The sequence below is a fragment of the Myotis davidii genome, unplaced genomic scaffold, assembly GCF_000327345.1.
Source record: "Myotis davidii unplaced genomic scaffold, ASM32734v1 scaffold993, whole genome shotgun sequence".
Lineage (NCBI taxonomy): Eukaryota > Metazoa > Chordata > Mammalia > Chiroptera > Vespertilionidae > Myotis > Myotis davidii.
This window is the reverse complement of record NW_006285483.1, coordinates 853,195-875,567: the sequence shown is the minus strand read 5'-3', so window position 1 is coordinate 875,567 and position 22,373 is coordinate 853,195.

Below are 22,373 nucleotides of genomic sequence, written 5' to 3'. Positions count from 1 at the left end.
GGGGGGTGACAGGAAGGAGCTGGTGATGGTGCTGGACAGAGCCTCCATGCTGAAGCCGGCTTTGGCCCTGACTGGGAGGTGTGACCTTGTGCAATCCACATTCTCTCCACCGCCATCACTGCTGCCCCACCCGGGAAGTGGGTGGCAGGTTCCCTCCTTCACAGGATTGGTTTGCAGTCTAATCAGCGAGCACCTGTGCAAGCCCCAGGCTTAAGGAATGAATGCTCTAGTCACTCCCCCCCTCACAAGTTCTTGGTTCCCTAGTGGAGCCTATCCTCCTCCCTCTGTGATCTCTGACCTCTGACCCCTCCCTCCTCCTCCTCCTCCTTCTCAGCTGGGGCTATGAGTCCTATCCCCTCACAAGGCCCAGGGGGCCCAGAGAAATTAGACCGAATCAAAGCAGAAAATGAGTTTTCATTCATCTTGGAATGATGCGAGAGGTTACGGGCAAGACAAATAGCAGCCTCCCCCCTTCCTTTATCACTGTCACCGCAATTAATAGGCTGTGGCCTTCGTTATCCAGGCCTCTGCTAAGGAGGGCGCAGGGCCCCGGGCGACTCTAACGAGGGAGAGGAAGCCGCCCCTTCTCTGACCAAGTTCTGTATGAGGCCATATGCTCACCTGGCCCTTCCAACTCCGTGTTGGGCACAGATGAGCCGGGAGGGTGTGCAGCAGCACCTGGGACCCATCTCAGCCTGGGTGACAGGGGGACGACAGTCTCCAACACCCCTGGGAGCACCCGCCTGTCTGTGGTCTGAGGGTCACTACAGCTGCCCAGCCCCTGGAGTGTTTCCAAAGTGTTACAATTACGAGGCGCATGTCATTTCTGCTGATACAACAACGTGTGAGCATGGCACCTGCTCTCAGCTTTTTATGAGAGGACACTGGGATTCAGAGAAGTACAGCTACTTGTTTGTGGTCACACAGATCTGGAAAAGGAGCATCCAGGATTGGAACCCAGGCCTGCTTGACCCCAAAGTTTGGGATCCTCACTATCACATTCTACTGCCCAACAGTATGGAGGGAGCAAGGACTGGGAGGTAGGCTCCTGAAGGTCTCTGATCCCAGAGTCTTAGTTGGAAAAGAGCCGTGGAGAGCAACTGAGTCAGCAGCAGGTCCTCACCCTGACCCAGGCCTGGGGACTTCAGACCCTGGAGGGAACCTGAAGTCATTGCAGTCCTTAACCTGAACCAAGTCTTCGTCACGCACCCAAAGGAAGGCGCCTTCTCATGTGTGAGTAGATACTTTTAAGATAATTTAAAAAAGGAATTCCTTTAGAGGGTTCCTGAAAGCCTAGGATTTTTGGCTCCCTGGGTATTTGCTCAATCAAATACTGTATTACTTATCTATTGCCGTGAACAAATTATCCCCCTCCCTCAGTACGCGCCTTAAAAGGGTAGTAAACATTTATTATCTTTCACAGTTGCCATGGATCAGGAATTCAGGGATGGCTAGCAGTTCCAGCTCAGGTCTCATACATAGTCCCATGCTGGCCTGGGCTGCAGCCATCGGAAGGCTGCACTGGGGCTGGTAGATCTGCTTCCAGGGTGGCGCAGTTGTGGGACTGGCACGCTGGTGTGGGCGGGAGGCTCAACCATGTCCATGTGGAGCTCTCCAGAGGATGGCTCACTCCATGGTGGCTTGCTTCCTCAGAGCGAGTCATCCAGCAGAGCAAGGCAGAAGCCACCCTGCCCTTCATGACCTGCCTGAGAAGCCTATCCCGTCTCCTCGGCCACACTCTGTGGGTCACGAAGACCACCCTGACTCGGTGTGGGAGGGGACTCCACGGGCTGTGAGTGCCAGCAGGCCAGCATCATTGGGGGTCACCTTGGAGGTGGGCTACCACAAATACTGAAATCCAAAGAGAATTTTGTAGAGGTTATAACGGGGATCCTTGAGGTTCGGAAAACAGGGGAAATGTAACTTATAGTGTTAAAACTCAGGAGAATCTTTACCTGGGAGGGGAGAGGGGAGGAAGAGGAGTTGGGAAGGGCCCCAAGAGGACTTTTGGGGGAACTGGTAATGTTTTATTTCTTGATTGGGGTGCTAGTCATATGAACATAGGATAATCACTACGTATGATGTGTGCTTTCTCTGCATGTACCCGATGCTTCAATTTAAAAATTGTGAAGGGAATCCTCCTATTTGAAAAGGTTTTAGAGGCGAGAAAACACCAGGACTCAAAGAGGGAAGGTGACTTGCTCGAGTTCCCTTTGGTGGGTCAGAGTTGGGGTCTTGGACTGGCATTCGGGCCTCCTGGGTTCCGGGGAAAGGCCCTTTGCAGGCACTGCAGGTGCAGGAGCAGCCACCACCAGGGGACTGGGGTTGGGGGCTCCACAGCCTGTGCTTTTGCTCCCCCCGCCTTTCCCATGCTCCAGAGCTGATGAGAGCCTGTGCCAGGGTCAGAACCTGTGCCGTCTATGCATCCAGCTCACACAGCCCCGTCCCAGCCTGCCCTCCCTGGGACCAACTGGGACACCCTCTGCCCACAGACCTACAGCCTGGGTGTTCAGATAAAGAGCAGGTCTCAGGAGAGGGCCAAGTCCTGAAGGGGGAGGAGACAGCGTTGGGTGCTGCTCTTTCTCTGTACACACCTCTGTTAGAACGTGTCTCTCACTCAGATGACAAAGTCCTTCTTCCTTGGTTGGATCGAGACCTTTCAGGGCTGGGACTCAGCCTTATTCAGCTCTGTGTCTCTATTCATCACCTCTCCATCCATCCAGGAAACATTTACTCAGCACCTCTCTTAGGCACTAGAGACACAACAACAAACAGAATAGGCAAACATCCCTGCCCTCGGGGAACTCACATTCTAGGAAGGGCAGACACACTGGGTGACATAAAGTATGGGGGGGAGGGGCGCATAGGAGTGTGTGAGTGTGAGTGTGTGTGTGCATGCAGTTGTGTCAGGGAAGACGTTATTGAGAAAATGACATTTGAGCAAATCAGCAGGAAGAGCATTCCAGGCATAAGGAACAGCACGTACAGAGGCTCAGAGGCAAGGGCATGCCTGGCATGCTAAGGACTAGCAAGGGGGACAGTGCGCCTGAGCAGGTGAACATGGAGGAGCAGTGTCCTGCAGTGGAGATTCCGCAGCTCAGCACCTGCGGACCTGGATTTGAACCTCAGTCCTGCTGTTCCCTAATTGGGTGGATTGAGGGCTGAATAATACCACCTACCTCACGGGGCCTTTGAGGCTCAAACGCAACCATGCCTTCAGTGACATGTCCGCAAAGGTTGAAAAAGATAACCCTGTCCTACTCATCTCCCCTGGAATATAAGCTTCAGGAAGGCCAGGGATTTTGTCTGTTTTGCTCACCACTAACTTCCCAGGTTCAGAAGAGTGCCCTCGACAAGGGCCCTCACAGACCATACAATTAAACAATGACAACACACTGTGATGCTACATATCTTGAAGGGGAAATGCAGGGGGCCCAGGGGCTCTTGGTGAGGAAGCCTACATGGACTCAGGGAATGGCAGGGACGGCTTCCTGGAGGAAGTGACAGCGGAGACCTGCTGAGTAGGAGATAACCAAGAGTGTCCCAGGCAGAGGGAGCAGCATATACGAAAGCCCAGAGGCTGGAGAGAACAAATTATTTTGAAGGATTTCAATATGGCTAGAACAGAGCATTAGGAGGGGTAAAGGGGCAGGGTGGTATGGGAATGTGGGGTAAGAGGGACCAGGTTGGTGGGGTGGAGGTGGGGAGTAGCTAGAAATCAGGTAAGCAGAGTACTGTGTCCTAAGAGCAACAGAAGGCCCTTGGTAGCCATTAGGTGTGTAACACAGTACCTGGCACATAAAAATGAGATGGAGGGGAGAGAAAGAGGAGTGGAGAAGAAAGGAAGGAAATAAAATTTGAGCCAACCACAGCCTCACGCCAGTTTCAACAGTAGCTGTGGCTGGAGCACCTCCATAACCCTGGGGCTCAGCCAGACTCCTGGGACATCCAGCCCTGTGGCCCCTCTGCCAGGACCCCAAGGCCTCCTAGGACCGAGTCTGTTCTGCTTCCTCTCTCTCTCTGCAGACCTGGCCAGGCCAGGCGGGGAGGGACCGGCGGGCCCCAGGGTCCCGGCAGTGGACACAATGTTCTGGTTCAGTGGAAGGACCTTACACTCCAAGACAAGGACACGGCAGTAAAGGATGAGGCGGCCGAACCCCCTGGTTCCACGGCGAGCAGACCCCAGGTGTGTGATCGGGAGCAGTTAAATTTCATCATTACCCTTTCTCCGATGGTGTTTTTTATAGTCTTTTTTACTACTGGCACTAAAGGTTCTGGACTCATCCTGGCGGAGTGGAGGACATCACTCGTAGGGCTGACTGCTCCGTGATATAAAAAAATGACAAGTCCCAGCTTAATCTTTCTGATAACTGTGTTCCGAGCCCCCATCCATCTCCACCAAGGGGTTTGGGCGAAGCTGGAAGACAAGAGCATCCCAGCATTTAAGAATGAAAAATTAAGTGCCCTTTTTAAGCACAGCGTGAAGCTTCCTGGCTTGGTGCTGCTCCAGAGGTGGGGGGTCTGAGGGGGAGGGAGGAGTGAGAACAAGTCAAGCAGTGCCTTCTCCAGGTCCTGGGGTGGGAGAGGTGGTTGTAGGTCCCGCTCAGGGCCGTGGCACGTGAGCACGTATACTTGGAAGTGTGCGCCAGCCTTGTGCCCATCTGGGTGGCCCTGACGTGTGCTCTGAGTGTCTGTCCACGAGGGTCCGTGGGTCCGTTTCTGTGTGGGTGTCTGCATCTGGTGGTGCGTGTCTAACACGGGACCGTGGACACAGCCCTGTGCTACAGATCAATTCGATTCCCGGCTCTGCTTTGATGAACCTATGTGGGCTTTTGTAAGTCATTGCCCCTCTCTTGGCCTCAGTTTCCTCATCTGAAAAACTGGTGAGTTGGGGCCTCACTGGCTGGATGATCTTGCCCACACATCACCTTGTGCTCTTTGCCTCTGTTTTCCCATTTGTCCCGTGAGACCCTGGCTCTAGGTGATCTCCAAGGCTGTTTCAGCCCGGGGATGTGAAGACCCAAATTTGGGGCCTGGCAGTGTTCCTTCAGCCCAGTAGCCTAGCGCTGGCCCAAAGCCAGCTTCCAGTTGTGGCTCCGACTCTTCTGCTCGTGCCTAGGAGAGCAGCCCCCCGTTTCCTCTCCATGCCCCGGAAATGGCCAAATGCACAGGTGCACTTTGGGAACAGGGTACAGAAGGCAAAGGCACAGGCTTGGAGCCTCTAGACCCGGCCTTCAATTCCAGCTTTATTTGCCGGTTATATCTGTGACCTTCTGAGCCTCAGTTGCCTTACCTGTGAAGTGGAAACAAAGGCGACAAGAGGCCTCTCCCATGGAATCAAATAAACATTCAGGCCCTCGCCAGCTTGGCTCAGTGGATAGAGTGTCGGGCTGCGGACCAAAGAGTCCCAGGTCTGATTCCAGTCAAGGGCATGTACCTTGGTTGCAGGCTCCTCCCCAGCCCAGGGCCTGGTTGGGGCACGTGCTGGAGGCAACCAATTGATGTGTTTCTCTCCCATCAATATTTCTCTCTGTCTTCCCCTCTCCTACTCTCCCTGAAAATCAATGGGAAAGTATCCTTGGGTGAGGATCGACAACAACAACAACAAAGCATTCAGTATTGTTATAGGTGTCCTCTTAGCCAGGGCACCCCACTCTGAGCCTTTATCACCACACAGATCCCGAAACAGAACTTTCCTGTCTGGCACTGCCTAATCTCACCTCTCCCTCCTCCCTCTCTTCCTGTGGAAGTCCAACAGAGGGGACAAATGGCCCTCTTACAGAGCTGCAAGAGACAGAGGGAGGGGAAGCTGAGCTGGGAGAGTCTGGCTGCCAAAGGAATGGTCTATCCCGGAAGGGGCCAACATTTGTTGTTAATAAGAGTGAGGGGGGCGGGGAACCTGCGAAAGGTTTCCACCTGGGCCAGGCAGATGCAGCCCCACACAATCCCTTTATCACCAGCAATGTGGTTTGGAGGACAAGATGACAGGCTGATAGGCCTCAGCTATCTGGGGCAGGCAGCGTTTATCTGGGAAGTCTCTGTAGGCCAGGGTCCCCGTTGGTGTGCATGTTATCTGGGCCAGAGCAGCTGGGGACTTGGGGCCCCCGCCCCCACTGGGCAGCTTTTAGTGGGGGGGGGGGCAATGAGTGTCTTTTGTGCGGCTGGGAAGATTTGTGGTTAAGAATGGACAGGGCCCTGGGGCACCTGGGGCTGGGGGTAAACTTATCCATGGGTGGGGGGCGGGGGTGTCACTCCCATGGTGATGGGTGTCCCTGCTGGAGCCCTTGCCAGGCAGAGACAGTGATCTCATTCACCCTGTGGCCAGGAGTATTCGTCCCATTTTACAGACACCGAGGCCTGGATAGCTTATGTCACTTGCCTAAAGCTGCCCAGAAAACAGCAGAACCGGGATTTGAACTCTGGTCTGAAAACACTGGCCCGGACAAAGCCTATAACCTGGGCAGACTGGACTAGTTTAACACCTTGCAGACAGGTGACACTTCATATTTTTAGAGATGGCATGGTTGCATTTGCTCTGTTGATCCCACACTGGCCTGGGGGTAGGGAGCTTGAGCTATATCCTGGTTCCCATTTTACAGGCGAGGAAGCAGAGGCCCAGAGAGCTACAGCCCTGTGGCCAAGGTCACTCATGTTAGAGCACCGCTGGGGCTGCGAACCCAGTCCCCTGGCTCTGCGTCTGCCGGCAGCCTTGCACCTCTCTGTCCCCAAGGCCCTCTCTTCTGACCTGCTGAGGCAATTACCCTGGGCACCGCTCACGTGGCCCTTAATCATTGACTGCCCTTGCCAACAGCCTTGGTCAAAAACAATAAAGTTCTGACTTGGACAGTCCAGACCTTGTGCTGTTGCCATTTGTGCACGTGGCCCACCTCCCCTGCTGACTGGAAGGGCCCGGAAGGTGGCTGTATATTTCTGTCTTCCCTGCATTGCTCACATGCTAAGGGTGTTTGGTGAGTGAACACTCGAACTTGGACCTGATGCTTTAATTAACTCCGGGCAAAGAGGAACCACAGGGGACAGGGAAGGCAGGAGGAGGTGGCACCTCACACTCTCTAGGAGCAGCAGTGAACCCAGAATCTGCTCCACCCTCATCAGTCAACCCTGTGCATGTCCTGGGGCCTCATATTCGGCGACTGGCATTGTAGCCATGAATTGGCTAAGCAGATGTGTGACTCCCCCTTTTGGCACCTCTGATCCCCACCAGCCAGTCATTGCCATGTCTCACCAGTTCTGCATCGTACACATTTCTTTCTTTCTTTCTTTTTTTGAAGAGTCTGCAACCCGGGCATGTGCCCTTGACCGGAATGAAACCTGGGACCCTTCAGTCCCCAGGCCGACACTCCATCCACTGAGCCAAACCAGCCAGGGCTGTTTGTGATATATTTTAAAGTATGTTTTTGTTTATTTGAGAGAGAGAAAGAGTTAGAAACATAGATCAGCTGCCTCCTACACCCCCTCCCTGTCTGGGTATTGGGCCTATAACCCAGGCATGTGCCCTGACTGGAAATCGACCCAGCAACTTCCTGGTACATGGGACGACACTCAACCACCGAGCCACACTGGCTGGGCTGTTTGTGATATTTTTGATACACAGTTTAAACCTCCTACTTTTATTTTTAAAATGCATGTAAATATACATATACTATTTGAATACTACTAATAATAATAAAAAAAAGAAATCTTATACTTCCATCCTGGTTTGAGAATAGTTTAGTTCCAAAATTTTTAAAGCTTGTGAGAGTTCCTATCATATTTATAATCCCCTTTCTCCAGAAGTAACCAATTGTCTTAATGTTGTTGTTTTTTTTTTTTTTTTCAAATATATTTCTTTACTGATTTCAGAGAGGAAGGGAGAAGGAGAGATGGAAACATCAATGATGAGAGAGAACCACCAATCGGCTGCCTCCCGCACGCCCCCCACCGGGGATCGAGCCCGCAACCCAGGCACGTGCCTCTGGCCGGAATTGAACCCGGGACCCCCCAGTCCGCAAGCCAACGCTCTATCTACCGAGCCAAGTCGGCCAGGGCAATGTTGTTCTTATTTATAGTTTTATCCCATATGAACAATTCTTATAAGAATATACTACTTAATTTTGTATATTTAAAAAAACTATATATAACTAGGATTATATACTTTATGAATTGTTTTGTGACTTCCTTTTTTTTTTAAAACTAAACATTATCTCGTCTTGTCCTTTTTAATGCATGTATAGTATTCTACTATGTGGCCATTCACAATTTAGTCATTAGTTCTTGTGTTGTTCCCAGTTCTGGGTATTATAACCTGGATTGCTCTTAATATTGCCCTCCCCACCCATTCCTGGTGCCTGTCCTATCTGTGCACCCTCCTGCTGTCACATTGAAGCCCAGTCCCCAGAGACAGGGCGGGACAGGGCTCCTGACAGGGGTTGCCTCGACAGAACCCCTAGAGTCACTGTGAGTCAGAGTGTGATTGCCTGAGTCCCACTGGCCTCCTGGGAAGACCTGGGCTCTGGGGCTGGCTGAGTGCTCACCAGGCCTCCCTTCTCCTTTCCCCTCCCCCTGCCCCCGCCCTCAGCCTCAGGAGCTACCACACTGCCCTCTGGGGCACTTGCCTGGGCCCAGACCCTCCTTCCCTCCCCAACTGCCCAGCCCTGGCAGAGGGCGTGGGACCGTGCATCCTGGTGTGTGTATTCAGCTGTTGCTTGCCACAGCTGGCTGCATCGGGCTCTGTGGGGGCAGGGAGAGCGGGCTGTGCCCTTCTCCTCCTCCCACTCCATGTCATGTCTGGGATTGGATGAGGGTGAACAGGACCCGAGGATGTTCCTGGCTGCGGACAGGACACCTTTCAGTTCCAGGCCTAGGCTGATGGTGTCCCCTCCTTCCTTCCTTCTTGAATTCCTGGGTCCTGGCTCTCCTGGCTGCCTTTGTTCAGGACTCTGAGAGGTGGTACCATCCCCCCTTCTGGGGCCTCTGCATTCTCTTCTGTACAATGGGATGTAGGCTGCTTCAGAAAGGCCCTCATCTCATGGGCAAGGGCCTTGACAGGCCAGGGAGAGTGTGTGCACTCCACTGAGCAGCCCAGGGAGTCGTGGGAAAGGCTCCTGGTAGGGGCCAGGATCGGCTCAGAGGCGACTCTGCCTGCACAGGGGAGCAGTAAGAGGCAGGGGGTGCTGCAGGGAGGAGGCTGTGGGAAGAGTCTAGGGGGAGGGAAGTCCAGGGCAGGGCTAGGGTAGGGCCACCTATGGCACTGTCTTTGATGAACCAGTAGGGTTGGGACCTCAGAGGGTGGACTGGGGGTGCTGTTCAGCAACCCGTCCACACTGGGTCCCCCAACAAGACACTCACCTGGCCCAGGAGCCAAGGAGCATTTACTGCATGCCTGCCCTGTGCCAGGGAGCAGGCAAGCCCTGCGCGTGGCCACCAGAGTCCAGCCTCATAACAACAGAAACTGCCACTGGGGAGAGCATGGAGTGGCTCACACACATGGGATGCCGTGTGCCACGTCGTTTCCTGCGCTTCGCAGGTATTAACTCCTTTTTACTGCACAACACCCCTCTGCGGTCGGCACTGTTGCCCATTTTCTAGATAAGGAAAGGGAGACACAGAGAGGGAAACTCACTTGCTCCAGAGCACACAGTTGAATCCCCAGGGAAAGACCCTGCCTTTGAACTTGACCACCTGGCTCTGGAGAACTCCCCCTCTCCCCCGGCGCCATCCTGTCCCTTTGCCAGGAGTCTGGGGAAAGACGCCGCGGGGCAGCTGTCTCCTGAGATACCTTCTCCACACCCTGCAGACGAGGGAAGCAGAGCTTGAAGTGGTTAGGCAACTTGCCCCCAGAATGCAATTGGACTTATGACTTCAGGCCATGGGAAATGCTACACTGCCTCCTGCATCCTGGGGCGCACCCTAGCATGCATGGCCGAGAGGCCAGGGTGCAGGGTATCTTCAGAAAGGGTGTCTTCTTTGGACAAAAAGTTCCTGAGCCAGCTGGGCCAAGGTTACCAGAAACACACAGAAGTGTGTGTGTGTGTGTGTGTGTGTGTGTGTGTGTGTACGTGTGTGTGTGTGTACACGTGTGTGTATGAATGTGCATGTGCACAGCCTCTTATGTCATTAGACAGGCTCCCTGTTTAAGGGGGAAAGGATTAGACACAGAGCACCAGACCACGGTGGCTGAGGATGCGGCTGGATGCTACTCACATGGTTGCGAGGTCTCAGCCACGTGGCTGTCCCTCCCTGACCCTGTGTCATCATCTAAAACACAGAGAAAAACAGCACCTGTCCGACAAGGCCCAAAGCAAGGGCCCAATAAGATTTTATTTAATCCTCACAACAATTCTCTGAGATACCGTCTTTCACTGGCCCATTTTCAGATGGAAAATGAAGCACAGAGAGGTTGTCACTTGCCCAAGGTCACACAGCTGAAAAGTGGTAGGGTCTGAATTTGAACTCAGGCTGTCTGACCTGAGTCCAGAGTCTCAAGTTCTGCCTTGTTGTGAAATAACAACAATAGCACAGCATTGAGGACTTACTGGACTCCAGGCATTGGGTAACCAAAGGATTATCAGAGAAATGCAACCTTTTTTCTCTAGATGAGGAAGAGACTCCCAGATGGGAAGGAACTGGCTTAGAGACTCCCAACTCCCATCCCATACTCTTCCGCCACCACACGGGGAAATCTTGAAGCCCAGCTTTATTGTCAGGAGGGGGCCGACCCCACCCTGCCCCCGGCATCCTGTGCTGGGGATAGATGCAAGCCCATCTGTCCCAGGACCCTGTGCTCAGCTCCTGTAGCCTGGCCTACCCTTCTCTCGCACCCCCATGTCCCAGCCTCTGCTGGTGCCATCTGGCAGGTGGCAGGGTGCCCACCCCCAGGGTGTGGGTGCCAGGGGCCAAGAGGGGAGCAGCTGGGAGGCTGAGCTGACCCCAGGGCCATGCCAGTCCCAGGGCTCAGCCTGAGCAGTAGCATCTCCCAACCCAGGAGTGGCAATAGGTTCTTCCACTGCCCTGCCAGCTGCTTTTAAAACCCCAGGAACCAGCGAGAACTTTTTACCTTGGGAATTCCCATCTCTGAGGACTCACCCCTACCCCACAGTTCACTGCAGTGAAGGAGCACGGGGCATAAAGGCTTCCCAAACACCCTAACCCCGAGCACTGTGCTGCCAGGGTCTGTCCAGCTCCCACTTCTGTGGCTCCTACCAGGTGCCGGACTCAGCTCTAAACTCTTTACATTGAGTAACTCAATCTTTACACAACTTTAGAAGGCAGTTACAATTATTAGCCCATTTCACAGACAGGGAAACTGAGTTACAAAGTTGTTAAGTGACTTGCCCAAGGTCACGCTGCTGGTAGGTGGCTGAGCTGGGATTACAACCCACACAATCTAAATTCTCAACCTCGATCTTGTGCGCCTTACCAAACAGGCACTATTTTCAGTTAATATCAATGACTTTCTTTAATTCTCACAATGCTGTCATCTTTCTTATTTTACAGACGAGAAAACTGGAGCACAGAGAGGTTCCGTAGCTTGCCTAAGGTCACACAGCTAAGAAGAAGAACTGGTGAGATTTGAACCCAGGCAGTTCTGACTGATCACAAGGATCTTGAGGCTTGTGGGTGAAAGGGCTCAGTAAAGTACTATTAAAGTAAGTGGAGGTGGGTTAATTCTGCCCCCCCGCCTCTTCCCTATCCCTTCTCCCCTTCTTCCCACTGTCCCATTCTCCGTGGTCACAGCCAGGGAAGCACGGTGCAGGGAGGAGAGAGAGAATCTGTGAGTCGGGCAGGCAGGCGGGCGCAAGCAGAGGCTGCACATGCTCATGACGTCTCTTCTGTGGCCAATTAAACAAATTGCAGCAAAACAACATTTTATTAGTATTTGCCCACAGCAGTCTGGGGCCGCAATAAATTTCCTCCTGGCTGCGGCACTGGAGAGGCAGGCGGAGGGGGTAGAGATCGGTGCCACTGGTGGAGGGTGTGTGGAGCAGGGTGTGGGAGAGGGCTGGCATGTTAAGCAGTGGATGGTGGAGGAGAAACATCAGGAATGGCCCTGGGGGCTGTGGGGTATCAGAGTGGCTGTCTTCCAAGCAACTGCTCCGCTTCATCATAAACACAGTGAGTTATGAGATGGTGCTGTGTGCTACACACCAGCAACGGTGCCAATGAAGCAGCCTGCCTGGGCCGGGGTAGGGGTGGGCACGGAAGCCCCGTGCTGGGCTGTGGCTCCCACCCATCTGCATGGCACCTGCCCTGGGTCCAGCCCTCACCATGGGATCCCTGAGTTGCTGAAATGGTCTCCTCACTGGTCCCTCTTCCTCCAAGCTCCACTCATTCATTCATCCTCCCATCCATCCATCCATCCATCCATCCATCCATCCATCCAACTATCCATCCATCCAACCATCCAAGAAGTATTTATTAAATGCCGGCTGTTTGCCAGGTTCTGGAGTGAACTGTCTATTAAGCATGTCATTCTTCTTTTTAAAAAATCTTTACTGCTTCCCTGTTGCTTTTAGGCTCAATCCCCAGCTCCTGGGCCTGGTGTTTAAGATGCTCAGAAGCAGGCTTCTGCTTCCCTTTGCACCTCTTCTGAGGCCTCTCCTCTCCACCTCTCTAACACTACTACTAATAGCAGCTCACATTTATTGAATATAAAGTGCCAGTGCTATGTGTAAGGTGCCCGACCTATATTAACTCATAGTGTCCATGTCACAACCCTCGGTCAGCACGGGCTAAGTTATGCTGCCCTAACAAACAATTCCTGAGCCTCAGTGACTTAAACAAGCAAGGTTATGTCTTGTTCAGGTATGTGTCCCGTGTGCATCGCCAGGGACTCTGCTCATCCAAGAGGCTTAGGGACTCGGGACTATTCACGTAGTCATATCTCAAACGTTGATGGGCTCTGCACTGTACCAGAGAGAAACAAGAGGGCTCTGGAGGCCCTCCCACTGACCATCCAGGCCTGGAGAAGATGCTTCCATTCAAAGACCATTGGCCTGGACCAGTCACATGACCCCGTCTACCACAGGGGACTAGAAAATGCACTCTTACCTGTGCCTGGAAGGGGAGAGAAAGCTTTGGGCAAAGAGCATTAATGACCACCACAACCATTATTAGCACCTGTTAACGGATGAGGGCAAAGAGGCACAGAGAGGTTGCAAACTGCCCAAACTTACACAGCTAGAAAGCGGAAGTGGACTTCAAACACAGCATTTGGGTTGCGCTCCTACACAGTGGCCTCACAGTTTCTCATACCCAGCTTTCCTCACCCCTGCATGCTTTGATCTCTCTTTGCCTCTGCTGAGAATGCCCTCCCCCCACCACTTAGCCTGGCAAACTCCTACTCAACTGTCAAGACCCTCCTCGATACCCCCTCCTCTTTCTAGTTCCAGGCAGAGAGAACTGTTCCAGTCTGAGCCTGCACAGCACCTGTAGGTGCCACCCCCATGGTACTGACTGCACCATCCCGAACAGTTTCTGTGTCCTGCTGAGCTCCATGGGGCTAGGACCTGCATTATAGCCTTTGCATCCTTGTGCTGGCATTGAGCTGGCATGGGGCTGCCTGGCAGGAGTCCAGAGCAGAGAGCACTGAGGCCTAGCTGGGGACATGTAACGAGAGCTCACCCCCTCCCATTCAAGGAAGCCCCTGGGCCTAGGCCCTCTCTTTCTTGAAACCCTGGACTAAGGAGCCCAATGAGACAAGAAGCCAGAGTAAGGGCTCTGGATGCTGGCCCTGGAGAGAGCAGCAGCCTCCCCAGCCCCAGAGCCTCACTGAGGGCGCAGAGGAGCCACCAGGCCCTGGGGCATGCCTTCAGCCTTCCCTCCTGTTTGGCACCAGCTGTTGGGCTTTTCCAGTTGAGAACTCTCAGCCACAAAGGTTTTCATTTGTTGGTTTGTTTGTTTGGTACTTAAACCACTTTCTGTCCTCTCCCCACCTACCTCCAGGCCCGAAGGGGCCAAATCAGATCCAACCAGTCCTTTCCTCTGTCCCACAAGCATCAGTTGGGTTTAGGAGCTGCAAGGCAAGGGACCCCCTAACCAGCCTTCCGCCCAGGACTAGGGCAGCTTCCATGCATAGAAGATGGGCAGAGGGCCTGGGAGGGGGGTTAGGGAGGTTCCACCCAGGGCCCTTCCACACTCACTGTCCACCGTGACCACCAGGCCGCCCCCGTCTGCTCAGCATTCTTTTTCCTCAAGGAAAATGTCCTGACTTTAAATGTTTCCTTCATTGAGTGCCCTTCCCACTCCACTGCCGCCCCCAAGGCTGGCACACAGTAGGGACTCATATTTGCCAAGAGCATGAATGAAGAAATTCATTTCAAAACAGGCAACATATCACCTACATCCTGGTATAGAAGCAGAGCTTGAGAGTCCCCACCTTCATCTTGTCATGGAAAGGATCATTATTTTGCTGATATTGAGTCATTCCACCCCATATATTAGTTTCTGAACCCCTAATGGTATCTAAATCCTGCTGGCCCCCACAGCCCTCTTGCTCTCAATAGGATTATACTAGAGTCCAAGGAAATCTGTCCTGAATTGGTCAGCCAACATTTACTGAGCACCTACTGTGTGTAGGGCATGGTGCCCATTTGCAGGAGACTTGTGAGAAAGTGGGTAGAAACCTGCCCCCTCTCTCAGACCCAACTCCAATAGTCTTGGGGCATAGTACTCTCACACAGCTGGACAGGGAGGCCAGGTTCAGGCCTTGGATGACTTGGGGTGATGACCAAGGTGATGGCTAAGACCCCTGGACAGGGAGAGCAGGGCTGAACGCTTCATCCTGGCCTGGCTCAGCCATAGGGGGTGAGGGACCCCTGTGGGAAAAGAGCCCCTTTCTCCAGTGAACCAAGTCTAGCAAGTCTCAGCACTGACAAATAGTGTGGGGGTGGGGAGGGGTGGAGGTGTCGTGGAACAAGGCTGGGGATGGCAGGATTGGCCAGAGGGAGGAGGAAAAATATAAATCTGTATGATTATGCAAATGGCCCATATGTTTACAAAGCACTTTCACTTCCCTAAGGACATGTCAGCCCAATGAGACATTATCCCCATTTTACAGATGAGAAGCCCAAGGCTCAGAGAGGTAAACAAATTTGCCAGAGATCACACTAGTGACGGGACGAATCTTAACCCAAGTCTCCTGACGCCAATTTGTCTAAGAGTTTCGGGTCATGAGGGGAACAACAACTACAAGACAGCTTCCAGGTCCCCACCCCCAACATTTTCAAATGTCAGGGAGAGTAGGGCAAAGCAAGGGCCCCCACCAACTGTTGCAGAACTCCCAGGACACACTGACTCACAGCCCTGACCAGAATGGCACTTTGGGTCCCACTTGGTTCTCTGTTGGGCTTTTCATGAGCCTTAAAATATACAATCCTGAGAGGGGCATGCTGGTAAGACTGCTGACGTTGGAGAACCTGAAACTCAGAGAGATGGAGCCATTGGCCCAAGGTCACCTGGCAGGTAAATGTCTGAGCCAGGACTAGAACTAAGTGTGAGGCTCGGAAGCTCTTGCTCTTCCTCTGTGTCATATCCATCTTCCTGCCTCCCTTCCCACCTCTCCTCCAGGGGCTGGAGCTGGCAGCTTCCAGGCATCAGACTCTGCTAAGGTAGCTGGGGCCTTTAAAGAGAATTCCCACTCCTTCCCCAGAGAGAACTTCTGGAAATCTGACTAGGACTCTGGGCCAGAGTGGCAGGTTCCTCTAAAGACCCAGCTGGGTGAGCCACACCACTGGGGCCCCCAAGCAAACCTCCCTCCCTGTTTGAATAACTAGCGGGATCCCAGGCCCATTAGTGGACACTTCCCCTGCCAGGTATGCCATGCAGAGGAGCTAAAAGGCGGGCGCTGGGCGGGGGTGACTGACAGGAGCTGGCCCCAGCAGCGGACAATGAAGATAACTGCTCTTGACAGATGAAGACGCAGCGCCGGCAAAAGCTACATCCTATTTGGCTTTTAATTTGGAGGCCCCAAGAGTGAATTCTGAAGCTCCCGCTCACGTCCGCACGTGCAAAGTGGATCTGACTTTCAGGAAATGACCTGAAGTGAAACCACATTACTTATCAGACGATGTCTCAGGATTCACAGCCCTCACACTCCCACCCCCACCCCTGAAGGGATCAAGGCTTCCACTTGTGTCCCTTCACATAGCCTCTATCTTAGGGAGGGGCAGCCCAGGCCCCTGGTGACTCAGGGGCATGTGGGTGGAAAGCTCTAAGCTCAGAATCAGGTATATCATTGAAATCAAGCATCTGCAAATGACAGCCAAATCCAACCAGCCCATCCCCATTTTTATACAGCCACGAGCTAGAAATGACTTTTGAAAAAAATTGGAAGAAATTTGGTGACATGTGAAAATTATATGAAATTCACATTTCAGCATCCATAAATAGAGTGCGACTGGGACGCGGCCATGCCGACTCATTCATATGTTGTCCACGGCTGCTTGTGAGCTGTCACAGCAGAGTTGTTGACAGAGACAGTAGGGCCCCACATAGCTGAACATATTTACTATCCGGCCCTTTACAGAAAAAGGTGGCCAACGTCTAATCTAAACTCTCGTTTCTCCCAATGGAAGGCATGTAATAGTTGTTGGTGCTGGTGGGGAATGGAGGAGCCCCCCTCCCTCAACAGGCAAGATGAAGAAACGTCCGCTAACTTCCCACACCCCCCCATCTCAGAGGCAACGTGACCATCGGGCATTCAGTGCACAGGGAGCACATTTTCTCAGCCACCGACTGATGGGGAGTGGAGATAGGAAGGCGACTAAGGCTGGCTCCCAGCACTCCCTCCTCAGCACTGTGTATTGGTGGCCCATCTCCCTCGGGTAGGATTAAGGCCCAGGGGACAATGGTAAGTGCCCCTTGCCCTCACACCCAGGTGTTCACAGTCTGGGCTGGGAGGTCTAGACAGACAGGTAAACAAAACCTCCAAGTGGTAGGTGTGACTCCGGAAGGTAAGTCTTGGAGAGCAGAAAAGACCAAGGGGGTGGGTGCCTAACCAGCCAGGGGCCTGAGGGAACGCTTCCTGGACAGTCGAGCTTAGCCGGGCTGCACTTGAGAATGACCACGAGGCTCAGACAGCCGTGCCAGTGCCTGAGACCCTGGTGATCCTGGTTCCTTCTGTCTCCAGTGGGTCTTGGACATGGGTAAGTTTTCAAGTTTCCCAGGTGATCTGAATGTTCGACCAGGACTATGACCTCTCTAAAGCAGGGGTGGGAAACATGCTGCCCACATGAGGCCCACAAACCATTTGGTCTGGCCCTGCCAAGGCATTAGGGGTGAGTGAATGAAATGTTTGAACAAATACAGCAGGCTAATGTTTACGGTGATAATTTTGTATGCCCGCGAATGATGTTATAAATATCCAAATGGCCCTTGGCAGAAAAAAGGTTCCCCACCCCTGCTCTAAAGGTGAGTGGGAATTGGCTAGGTGACGTGGGCAGAAGTGGTCCAGGCAGGGCAGAGGACAGACAGGGACAAAGGCAGGGATGCCCTGCATGGATGTGTGAGCTGCCCCCGCCTGCAGGCGACTGGGACCCTCCCCACAACAGGTCCTCAGCAGCCCTTGTCCCCCAGGAAGTACTCCCCCCATCCTGCCAACTCCCTTATCTCCTCAGGAAAAGTGCTGATCCGATCAAACTCATTCACAAACTGAGCCAATTCCCTGGGCTCAAGAAAAAGAATGTTCCTGGTGTGAAGATAAGGGAGGAAATGATAATCTACACATCATTAGGTCAAATATCCCCCCTCCTCCCAGCCCCCCATTCCCAGGCTGGAGCGCTCTCCAGGCCCAGGTAGGAAGACACTTTGGGCCTCCATTTCCCCCTTTTCCCTGACCCCTTGCAATTCCCTCAGGAATAGGGCCCGAAGGAGAGGGTGTGTGCGTGCGTGCGTGCGTGCATGTGTTGGGGGTTGGACCAGTCCAGCCTCCCTCATCTGGCTCATCCAGCCTCAGGGTCCTGCAGGCGTGACTCCCAGGCCCTATCTTTGATCACTCAGGTAATGGCCTGGCCTGCTCTCAGCCGAGACGGGGAATAGAGTTAGCACCCACGCTCTGGGAGCCCTGACAGCCGGTTTAACAAGGTGTCCAACATCCCATTTCCTCTGCACTTCCTCTCGCCTTAATCCTTTTATGCGAAACTCACTCAGGAGCAAGCCCTGTGAAATTGAGGCCTCTCTGCACAGGGCCTGGCCCACTCCCTGCTCCTCCCTGAGCACAGCCCCTCCCACCCCAGGCACTTGGGAAAAGCAGGGCTGGGCCTGGGGAGGGGACCTGTGTGCCCCAGAGGGTCACCCCCAAACTGTGGAGGGTGGGGTGCAGATCAGGCAACTCACAGATGATTTAGAGTCCCTGGCCCAGAGGTGGGGCTTCTAGAGTTGCCGCTCAGACCTGACACCAGGCCACCCTCCCTCCTCCCTCCTCCTAGGTCACTGCCCCTCAGGCTTGGAGTCAGACTTGGAAGGAGGAAGGAGGAAGTTCTTAATGGATCCAAGGAAAACTCTGAACCCAAGCCCTATCCCTTCCAAGAAAAACAAATCATTCACATGTTAGCATGAATACCCAGGGGGAAGAAATGGGGTTCTCCAGGCCATCAGCCGGGGCACAGATCAGAGCTAGGTTATCTGGGAATATAAAATGTTAACATTTAAGGAGAGGCAAGTGGAGAACGGCAGGCAGCCCAGCCCTCCACCTTCTCTGGCGTGGCTTCCTTCTGGCCTCCCAGCAGCTCTTCCTGCATGGACTGTGCCTGCATCGGTCTCTGCCCCAGGACACTGGGCAGACATGGCAGCTCCTCCTGGGGAGGAGGAGGGGAGGTGGGGACAGGACTCCTCACCAACTTGGGGAAGGCACCTGCATCCTGTCCACACTCATCCATGCTGGTGTGCCCAGCTGCTTCCCATCCCTCCCCTGCCCGCTGGACCAAGCCCTAGCCAGGCTCCTGAACCTTCTCCTAGGCCCACCCATGCACTTCCTTGTAAAATCCAGTTTTAGCAGGAACCCCCACCACCACCACCCTTGATATCTGCTCAGGTTTCTCACTCCCCCGGCCCCGCCCCTATCCCCGGGTGATGTCTGATCCCCCTGATCTGTCTTCAGCAAAGAATCCTGTTAAGTTGGTTTAGTTAAAACCCCTTACCTTGATGTTTCCTCTTAGTAATTTTCCACCCACTGACCACACCCTGCTCCTTAGCTATCAAGTCCCACCTGCCCATGCCGTGTTTGGAGCTGAGTCCCGAACCCCTGCAGAATCCCACTACAGCAGTCCCTTCACTCGTTGTGATGGTCCTGAATCAAGTCTGCCTGACCAGCTTCGCCAAGTGTCATGAATACTGTTTATTTAACTCCTTCCTGCCATCTGCCCTCACCAAGGCCTGTTGATGGGACTGGGAGGAGGGGGCGGGGAGGTGGTGGTGTCAGGACCAGGTCCCTTCTCCTTTTGCTCTTCAAACCTGTTTCTGCTGTGGACACAGGACAGGTGAGAGCCACACCTGGACAACTGGCCATCGTGGGAAAGGCAGCTGGCTTGGGATGGGTGGGGGAGGGTTTGTCAGAAGCAAGGGCTCACAGGCTGTCCCCACCCCCTTTCCTCCCTGGGACACAGGGTCCTGCAGCCTGGCCCACAGTGTATCTTCCTCAAAAGGGGCCTGTCCCCGCGGCCCCAACCTCACTGCCTCGTGTACAGCTTGTAAGGAGGTTGTGGCTGTGCCGTTGGCTAACTGATGACCTCTAGGTTTGCTATGTCCTGGTGGATTGTGCTGGATCACGTGATACACGGAGCAGGCCAAGCACATGTTGGGAGCACCAGCAAAGCACGGCCACCTACATACGGTTTTGGAAAGAATTTATTATTCCCAAGAGGGCATATGTGGGACAACTAGAAATTTGTTGGCCTTCCTTACACCAATGTATCACCGAGTTATTTGGGTTTTTAAATTACATCTGGAGAGGGGCCCTGATGGCCACCCATCACAGTTGGTGTTGAGGCACAGACCTCTCCCCTGCCCCCTCTTGTACAGGTTTGGCTGTCAGCAGCACAGGATTGTAAGGCTTGGGGCAGGCCCCCCCGACTCCTGGGGCCTCATTTAATAAAGGAGGGTAAATGCCCATCCACTCGAAGGCATCTCCTCTCCTGGACGGCTCCACAGCCCTTCCCACCCTGAGGACTGTCACACCCACGACGACCTGTCTTAAGGGTCGCGGTGTCCAACCCCATCAGTGTATGGGGACACAGAGGTCCAGAGGGCTTCTCTTATTTGGCCAAAGAAGACACTTGCAGCATGAACAGGGGGCTCTGCCCACAGCCCCTGGAGATTCTGAGGAGGCCTGGCCTGTTGTCAGCGAGCGGCGAGGTGGGCAGAGAAAGATGCCATGCACAGACAGAGACAGACATGGGGCCAAAAAAGGGCACATGAGCTGCGAAGGGAGACAGTGGGAGCAGGGAGAGGAGGGCAAGACAGAGAGGAGTGGAAAGAGAGGAAGATGGAGTGGCCCCTGAGGAATCCTGATCTTTAAGGATGACTGATAAAAAGCTTGTTCCAAAGACAAATTCTTTCAAACCAACAGCTCCAATGAGACTTTCCGTCATTCTCCCTATCTCCGCTGGCCCCTTCTCTCCAGGAAGAGGATGAAAGAACATCTTCATCTCCCTCTCTGCCTCCTGTCCTCCCTCCCTCCCTGCTCTTTCTCCCTCCCGGCACTTGTCTTAATCAAACCTCCCTGGAACCTCCCTGGGAGTCTGCCCTGCCACCCACCTCGCCCCCAATGTCCCACCTCCCCACTTCCCACTCCCTCCCCCTAGTTTCCTGCCTCTCTGGATCAGGAGCACCTCCAGCACCCAATTTGCTTTGCTTCTGCTCCCCTCTCCTATTTCCTCCCTCTCGGCACTGTCATTACTTCTGACATCATCCCGCCCCACCCCCCATGATGGCTCATAAGCGAGGGCCCCAGTCTTTCTCCCCTGGGTTTCTGAAGCAATCTTGGCTGGGGAAATCGAAATCAGAAGGGCCCCTTTTCTCATCTCCTCCTGAATCCTTGCTGTCCTGGGCCCTCAGAGGGTCTGGGAACTGGTGTGGTCCCTGGTACTGGGCACCTAAGCCAGGTCTCCTTTCAGGGCTCTGGGCGGGCATTCTCTCCCAGTCTGACTCCCCCTTCCCAGCTATGGCTGAGGCCAGGTCCCATCTCTCCCCCACCTTCAACCCCCCTTGCCCTCTGCAATGATATCTTCTTAGGGCCCACATTTGGGAAACACCTCCCAGATGGGTCCCGTGCCACCTCTAAGAGCATCTTGGTCCAAGATTCAAAAGAGAATTCCATCTCTTTTTGTTCCTATTCAGGGTATCTCTTTTGTCAAAATTGCAATGAGCCCCACAGCCCAATCAGTGGACTAAGTTCAGAGAGGTAAAGTGAATTTTCCAAAGTCACCCTGGAGCAGATATTTGAACACTGGCCTAATTGCAACACAATATCCTCTCCCCAGACAAAGAAGGCACTGGCTTTGCCAAGCTTGCTGACTGTCATCTTGCAGAAACCCTGGTGCCCCAGCTTTCCAAACCCCACCTTTCCTCCCTCGGAGACAGCCTTTCCAAGAAATTCACTGCATCTGCCCTCCCTGCTCTTTCTCTCCTCTGCCCCCCAGCCTGGTTACTTCCATTCCTCCCTGGCTGGCTCCCTCCCCCAAAAGAGAGAAAAAATGGAGAGAAAATGGATCTTTGAAGATACATGTATCCATCACTATTATTTACATTCTAATGTGCGTCTGTGGCTCAGCTCCAGTGGGGGAAATGTAAATCAGGTGGACACCGCTCCCGAAAGCCCTAAAGAGCTTGGCTCCCCCAAATTAGAATAGAAAATGCTCTTTTAAAATGCACCTTTAATATGTAAAAGCCTGCCGACCTGGGCTCTAAATAAACCAAACTTGAACCAGATGCCAAATAGAGTAGATGAAGGACAGGTGCACAGAGGGTCCCAGGCTGGGGAATGAGGCCTAAACAGCTATTTATATTAATGCAAAGAAAGTTCAACATTCTTCCCCTTGATATATGCTGCAGTGGGAGGTGGTTTTTGTCCCACCAGCGAGAATAAAACGTACAGCTCGTGATGGGCAGGGTCACATGTGCGAGATAAAAAGCTCTGGGTGTAATATATGTCTCTACCGCGTATTCTCAGCAGGCTTTGCATTAGATCTGCGGATGACAACAACAGAACACTTACTCAAGGTTAGACTCTGCTCGCCAGGCTCCCAATCACTGCATCCCATCCCTAAGGGAAGGCAGCTGCCTCAGAACGGCCCAGCAGAGAGCCCCAGGCTGGGCTCCTGGGGCACCCTGCCTGCCTTGGCGCTGAGCCAGCAGGTGGGCCCTGCTCGGGGCTGGGTGTC